Source organism: Lissotriton vulgaris, chromosome 6, assembly GCF_964263255.1.
Source record: "Lissotriton vulgaris chromosome 6, aLisVul1.2, whole genome shotgun sequence".
Lineage (NCBI taxonomy): Eukaryota > Metazoa > Chordata > Amphibia > Caudata > Salamandridae > Lissotriton > Lissotriton vulgaris.
The window spans coordinates 1,434,940,845-1,434,947,735 of record NC_141694.1 but is presented as its reverse complement, the minus strand read 5'-3'; the positions used below and the strand labels follow the sequence as shown (position 1 = coordinate 1,434,947,735).

The 6,891-nt window shown below is 50.1% G+C and overlaps 1 pseudogene; it reads right to left on the bottom strand.

The window, feature by feature from the left end:
* Positions 1 to 1,869: 1,869 nt before the first annotated feature.
* LOC147708961 (uncharacterized) lies at positions 1,870 to 3,139 on the bottom strand (annotated as a pseudogene).
* Between the last annotated feature and the right edge of the window lie 3,752 nt (positions 3,140 to 6,891).

Here is a 6,891-nt window from a genome sequence, read left to right as displayed (position 1 = left end):
AGGGCCACAGAGGGCCCGCCCTTTGCCCGGGCTTAGCACCGGGCGCTCCAGCGCGCATCCCGCGGGACGAGGAGGCGTGGTCTCCTTTATGCGCCTCCCGGTGCTTCCTAATTGCGTGTGCGGCGTCCTTGCCGCAATGAGGCTGCTGGGGGTTGTAGTCTCGAGCGTCCCCCGGCCGAGCCAAGCCCGGCCGGGATCACCACAATGAGGGGGAAAGAATGGCGGAGCCAAGCCCTGCCATGAACACCACAGCGGAGCCAAGCCCGGCTGAGAAACACACAGCGGAGCCAAGCCCGGCCGTGTGCAGCAACTGGTCAGTAAATTACGCCTCCCCCCTCATTACTCATAATCAGTTCTCAACTGGAAGTGTAATATTCATAGACATGACAGTGCTTATTTTGAGTCAGGCCAGTGCTCGGGCATTTAATTCTCAACAGTGGCACTTATGACAGTCTCCTACAAGGTGGCGCTGCTTGTCTATTTTTGAGGTGAACACATTAACTGTGTTTAATAATGTAATACACATTAAATCGAATAATACTAGCCGTCCACCCATTCTTATGGGGTTGAATGGCCTGGAGTAACTCAAATTGTCGCTATTGTTTTGTATTGTATTGTATATAGTTCTTGTATAGCACAACTGCCACCCTACGGGTATCCTGGCGCTTTTTGAGAGAACCTAATCAGATGGAGCCGGCCGATGGCAGGGCTGAATAGTGGGTACTGAAATCTCAGATTCTGGCAAATAGCCAGGTCTTTAGGCTCCTTCTAAAACCTATCTGGGAGTCGGCTTGCTAGATGTTCTGGGGCTGCTCATTCCACAGCCCGGACCTACTGTGCAAAAAGCCCTACCTCCCATCCTGGCTCTCTTGAATCTGGTAGTTGTTGCTAGACTCAGACTAGAGGAACGAAGAGGTCTAGTGGGCTTGTACCATGTAAATTTCTCCGGCATTGGTAGGGGGCCCGTACTGTGCAGTGCTCTATAGACAATACACAGTGATTTAAATGTGACTCTGTCCCTCAAGGGCAGCCAATGGAGGTCTCTCAGAGCCATTGTGATAGAGGAGCTACGAGGTCTATTAAGTGCCAGCTTGGCCGCAAAGGTCTGGACTCTCTGCAGTCCCTGCAAGAATTATGAGGGGGCACCTAAATATAGGGAATTGCAGTAATCCAGTCTGCATAAGATTATACTCCGTACCACCAGGGGCCTGGTCTCGACGGGGAGAAGAGGGAGAATCTGTCTAAGTGCTTTTAGCAGACCAAAGCAGACGCTGATAGTTTTGTTAGTTTGCGATACCATTTGAAGATCTTCTTCAAACAGTACTCTCAGGTTACGCACTGGGACACATAAATCAGCCCCCGGGGAGAGCCTAAGCTGACACTGTGGCTGCTGATTCAATTTCGCAGTCGAGCAGTAGACTATCTCCGTTTTCCCTCGTTAAATTGTAGGGAATTTGCATTGAGCCAACCAGAAACCCGACACATGCATTCCTGGAATGTGTCCATAGACACTGCATGGTTCATTTCCAGGGAAAACACCAATTGGGTGTCGTCAGGGTAATTGATCAGGTTGATCCCATAAGATTTTATAATGGGGATCAAAGGCCGAAAATATATGTGAAAAAGGATAGGGCTGATCGCCGAGCCCTGTGGCACTCGATGGTGAACCAGGGATTTAGGAGAAGCATACGGAGTTATGGTCACTACCTGTTGTCTACCTGACAGGTATGATTGTAGCCATGTCAGAGCTTTGCCCTTCACCCCCAGTTTCTCCAGTCTGCCTAGCAGGACTGCGTGGCTTACCGTGTTGAATGCGGCCGACATATCCAACAACACTAGTATTGATGAATTACCATTGTCGGCTTGCATTCACAGTGTGTCCAGCATGGTAGCCATCGCAGTCTCTGTCCCATGGCCTGGGCGGAACCCAAACTGATCCTTATCCAGTAGGCGGTTATCTTCAAGATAGCTTGACAAAGATCTACTAACTGCCTTTTCCAGGATTTTTATAGGGTAGGGCAAGAGGTATTTAGGCCTAAAATGAGCTGGGAAAGTTGGGTCCAGTGAGGGTTTCTTAAGTAGGGGAGTTAGTTACCGTTGCCTGCTTCCATATCTCCGGCACTACTCCTTCCTCCAGTGACTGGCAACAGATCAGTCGCATCCAGGGAAATAGCTCTGGCCCATACTCCTTCCAGATCTTATGAGGAAGGAGGTCTAAGGGGGAGACAGAAGATACACTAAGAGCAAGGCTGTTTAAAAGCTCTTCTGTGAGAGGTTGAAAACTCTCAATAGATGATACTGCCCATGGTTCCTCCTCGACAGTCAAAAGGAGAGTGTCCTGACTGCTGTCTTTATCCTGAACAAGTCCCCCCACGATTTTGGCAATCTTTTCTTCAAAGAAGATAGAGATTTCGTCACAGAGCTTTTGTGTTGCAACCACCCTGTTGCTCGTGCAGTCCGGGTTGGAGAGGTCCCTTATAATATTAAAAAGAGTTTTTGTGCTGTTTGGTGATTGAAGTATAGAAGTGGCATAAAAAAGAGCTTTTGATTTGACGATGGGCCCTTTATATTTATTCTGCGCTATCTTTAGCAGTCTCTTATCTGACTCTAGATAGAGCCTTCGCCACTTCCTTTCTGCCTGTCTACACTGATTACGTAGTAATTCCAGCTCCTCACTGAACCAGGGGGCTGACGGTTTCCCTCTATTCCTTATCTTTTTCAGGAGGACAAGTTTATCAAGGGTATCAGTGATATAATTACAGTAGGCAAGATAATTCTGACCCACCGAATTACCCGGAGCAAAAGGTGTCTGATTGGTGAAGGTAGGATCTGTTTTATCTTTTGGTAGTTTAGACCAGTCTCTTCCCATTCGGTAGGTTGTAGGACAGGCATTTTTATTTACATGAGTGGATATAGTGATCTTAAAGTGGATTAGGGAGTGGTCAGTCCACCATTGGGGTAGTATGCCAGTCACCTCTGTCTCAGTCTGATTAGCAAACACAAGATCCAACACATGTCCACCTGAGTGGGTAGGTTTCAAAACCAGCTGATCAAGGCTGCAGTTCTCACATATATGTTGTAGGTCCTTCAGGCCTACAACACTCCCTTGGGGTAGTGTGATAATTAGTAGTCGGGGCATGCACGAGGACTAATTTCTATTAGCGCAGGGAAATAGTATTCCAGTCTCTCTACCCAGTCTTTCCATCATGCTGTCTGCACAGCTTGGGGGCCTTCTATGATGAAAGGTCAAGTTCAGGTACTGAGGCCATCTTAAGTCAGGTAGGCAGGCAGGCATCCAATTGAGCAGGAGCAAGGAGGTGCAGCAGAAATACAAACTAAGCAGCTTGTGTGGAGGAAAAAGAGACTCCAGGCAAGAGTCATAAGTTTGGGGCAGGGAGTTGGGACCCCAAGAGACAAAACACTAGAAACCACACTCTTGCTAGTTTCATCAAGAAAAAACAGCAGCAGTCAGAGCAGATAGTAATTAAAGCTCTCCATAGAGGTAAGCCTCTCCCCTCTTTAGGTGTTTTTTTTATTTTTTATTTCTCATTAGCGGGCTGTAGCAAGCATAAAAATGGGCCAGGTAGCAGAAACAACGTTCCAGGTAGCATGTGGCAGAATAACTGTTCCTCAGCAGCGTCGATTGGTAACGAGGGCATTCGGGCAATGGCCGAGGGGCCAGGGTCCGAGTTCCACCCGAGGGCTGCTTTTGAGCAGCCTGGGGGCCGATTTGTGCGGTGTCTCTGTTGTTCGTCTATACCGCCAGCGGCCCAGTGGGTGTCTGAGTGGCCTTTCTGGAGGGAGATGGGCACTCATTACCTCCTGTATAGCAGCAACAGGTAGAGGTGTCACCCCTTTTCTCTCACTGGGCCTTCCAGGATAGTAGCAAAGAGAAAGACATGCCTGTAACAGCCAGAAACAATGCGGTGGTTGGAGCCTGAAAGAAACAGTTGAAGATGCCCTCTGTGCGCCAGAGAGATGCATTTGGGGAAAACGGTTGACGCAGCCCGCCTTAAAATGGCACGAGCAGATGCAGACCATTTAAGGCGGCAGCGCCAGGGAGCAGACGGCAATGTTTCCACCGCTGACAGCAACAATGGTCAGGCCACGTGGAAGCTCCACTGGGAGACAGCGTGCTGTGTGCTGCGAAGCCAGGTAGATGACAGGAACAGTGCCAGCCACCGGCAGCAGTGCAAGGGCCACAGGCAGGTCTGGTGGGAGGTGATATAACGCATTTGAGCTGATGGCCCGGATGGGTGCACAGGCGGGAAGCAAAACTCCTACTTGCGCCAATTATTTGTGTTGCCAAGCATGGCCTAATGGTGGAAATGCTGCGCTTAGCTGAAATAAAGTGACGTCAACACCAGCATTTAAGTATCTCAAATGGCCACGATGTCTGGGCCTCGGGTCCTTTTGTTAACTACCCTGTCAGAATACATTTCTTTGCTTTGCATGCCTTACATCTCATACCTTTACAACGCGGTTGTTACAAAAACCACGTTGTTACAACGCAAACTATTACATCACAAGTAATTTCAACGACTTGCTGTAGGGGGCGCGCTGGATTTAGGAATAGTATAATTTATTATTCCTACTCCAGTTTGTGCAACAGCAGGGAATGTGTTGGATTAAAAAGCCAACACCAGTGCACCCCCTACAGCAAGTCGTTTAAACAACTTGCGATGTAATGGTTCGCGTTGTAACATCGCGGTCGTTGTAAGAACGGCATTATAAAGGCATGTGATATAAGGCATGTATTGTCATGGCTGTTTCCCAACCTGTCACGTCATGGTCAATACCACTTAGGGCCAGTGGCGTCACTAGGGGGGTGCGGGGGGTGCGGACCGCACCGGGTGACACCCTCACATGGGGGTGACACCATCTGGTTGCGCCCCCCGCCCCCCAGCAGGCCTCTGTACATGGCACCCCCTGCACCGCACCCGAAGGCCTCGGAGAGACTCGATCCGCTTTAAAAACAAAAGCGAACCGAGATATTTTCTCACCTATTCGAATTAGGTAAAATGTTCTCATTAGATAAAGTTTGAAAAGTGTAGTAATGAGGGGCCCCCGCCATTTATATGGAAAAAGACACCGTGCTAAAAAGGGGGGGGGGTATTAACCGCTTGGAAATTAAATTAGCTTTTACTTTAGCTGTTACATATCGTAACATTCTCACGTCTACAAACTCGCTGGTGCCTTGTACACAGATTTCTTTTTGCATCTTGAAAAGCTTTAAAAGAGAAACCACATGAAAGCGGCAGAGAGTGTAAAAGGGGGGGGGGCGGGGGTCCTGCCCCCTTCCTTCGCCCCCCCCGGGGTTTAATGTGCGAGAGAGAGGGAGCTAGAGGGGGTAAGAAGACAGAGAGAGAGAGAGTTAGAGTGAGAAAGACAGAGAGAGAGGGAGCTAGAGTGAGAAAGACAGAGAGAGAGGGAGCTAGAGGGAGTAAGACAGAGAGAGGGAGACAGAGGTAGCTAGAGGAAGTAAGACAGAGAGAGAGAGAGGGAGCTAGACAGAGAGAGGGAGCTAGAGGGAGTATGATAGAGAGAGAGGGAGCTAGAGGGAGCAAGACAGAGAGAGAGGGAGCAAGACAGAGAGAGAGAGGGAGCTAGAGGGAATAAGAGAGATGGAGGTAGAGGGAGCAAGACAGAGAGAGAGGGCGCTAGAGGGAGTAAGACAGAGAGAGAGGGAGCTAGAGGGAGTAAGACAGAAAGAGAGGGAGCCAGGGGGAGCTAGAGGGAGTAAGACAGAGAGAGGGAGCTAGACAGAGACAGAGGGAGCTAGAGGGAGTAAGACAGAGAGAGAGAGTGAGCTCGAGGGAGCTAGACAGAGAGAGGGAGCTAGAGGGAGTAAGACAGAGAGAGAGGGAGATAGAGGGAGCTATACAGAGAGAGGGAGTTAGAGGGAGTAAGACAGAGAGAGAGGGAGTCAGAGGGGGCTAGAGGGAGCAAGACAGAGAGAGGGAGCTAGACAGAGAGAGGGAGCTAGAGGGAGTAAGAGAGAGAGAGAGAGGGAGCGAAAGGGAGTAAGACAGAGAGAGAGGGAGCTAGAGGGAGTAAGAGAGAGAGAGGGAGCTAGAGGGTGGAAGACAGAGAGAGAGGGAGCTAGAGGGAGTAAGACCGAGAGAGAGGGAGACAGAGGGAGCTAGAGGGAGCAAGAGAGAGGGAGCTAGAGGGAGCTAGACAGAGAGAGGGAGCTAGAGGGAGTAAGACAGAGAGAGAGAGGGAGCTAGAGAGAATAAGACAGCGAGAGAGGGAGCTAGACAGAGAGAGGGAGCTAGAGGGAGTAAGAGAGAGAGAGGGAGCTAGAGCGAGCAAGACAGAGAGAGAGGGAGCTAGAGGGAGTAAGAGAGAGAGAGGGAGCTAGAGGGAGCAAGACAGAGAGAGGGAGCTAGAGGGACCAAACCGGAGAGAGAGGGAGCTAGAGGGAGTAAGACAGAGAGAGAGGGAGCTAGGCGGAGCAAGACAGATAGAGAGGGAGCTAGAGGGAGCAAGACAGAGAGGAAGCTAGAGGGAGTAAGAGAGAGGGAGCTAGAGGGAATAAGACAGAGAGAGAGGGAGCTATAGGGAGCAAGACAGAGAGAGGGGGGCTAGAGGGAGTAAGAGAGAGAGAGGGAGCTAGAGGGAGTAAGAAAGAGACGGGGCTAGAGGGAGTAAGACAGAGAGAGAGGAAGCTAGAGGGAGTAAGGCAGAGAGAGGGAGCTAGAGGGAGCAAGACAGAGAGAGAGGGAGCTAGAGGGAGTAAGAGAGAGAGAGGGAGCTAGAGGGAGTAAGAGAGAGAGCGGGAGCTAGAGGGAGTAAGAGAGAGAGTGGGAGCTAGAGAGAGTAAGACAGAGAGAGGGAGCTAGAGGGAGTAAGACAGAGAGAGAGGGAGCTAGAAGGAGTAAGTAGAAG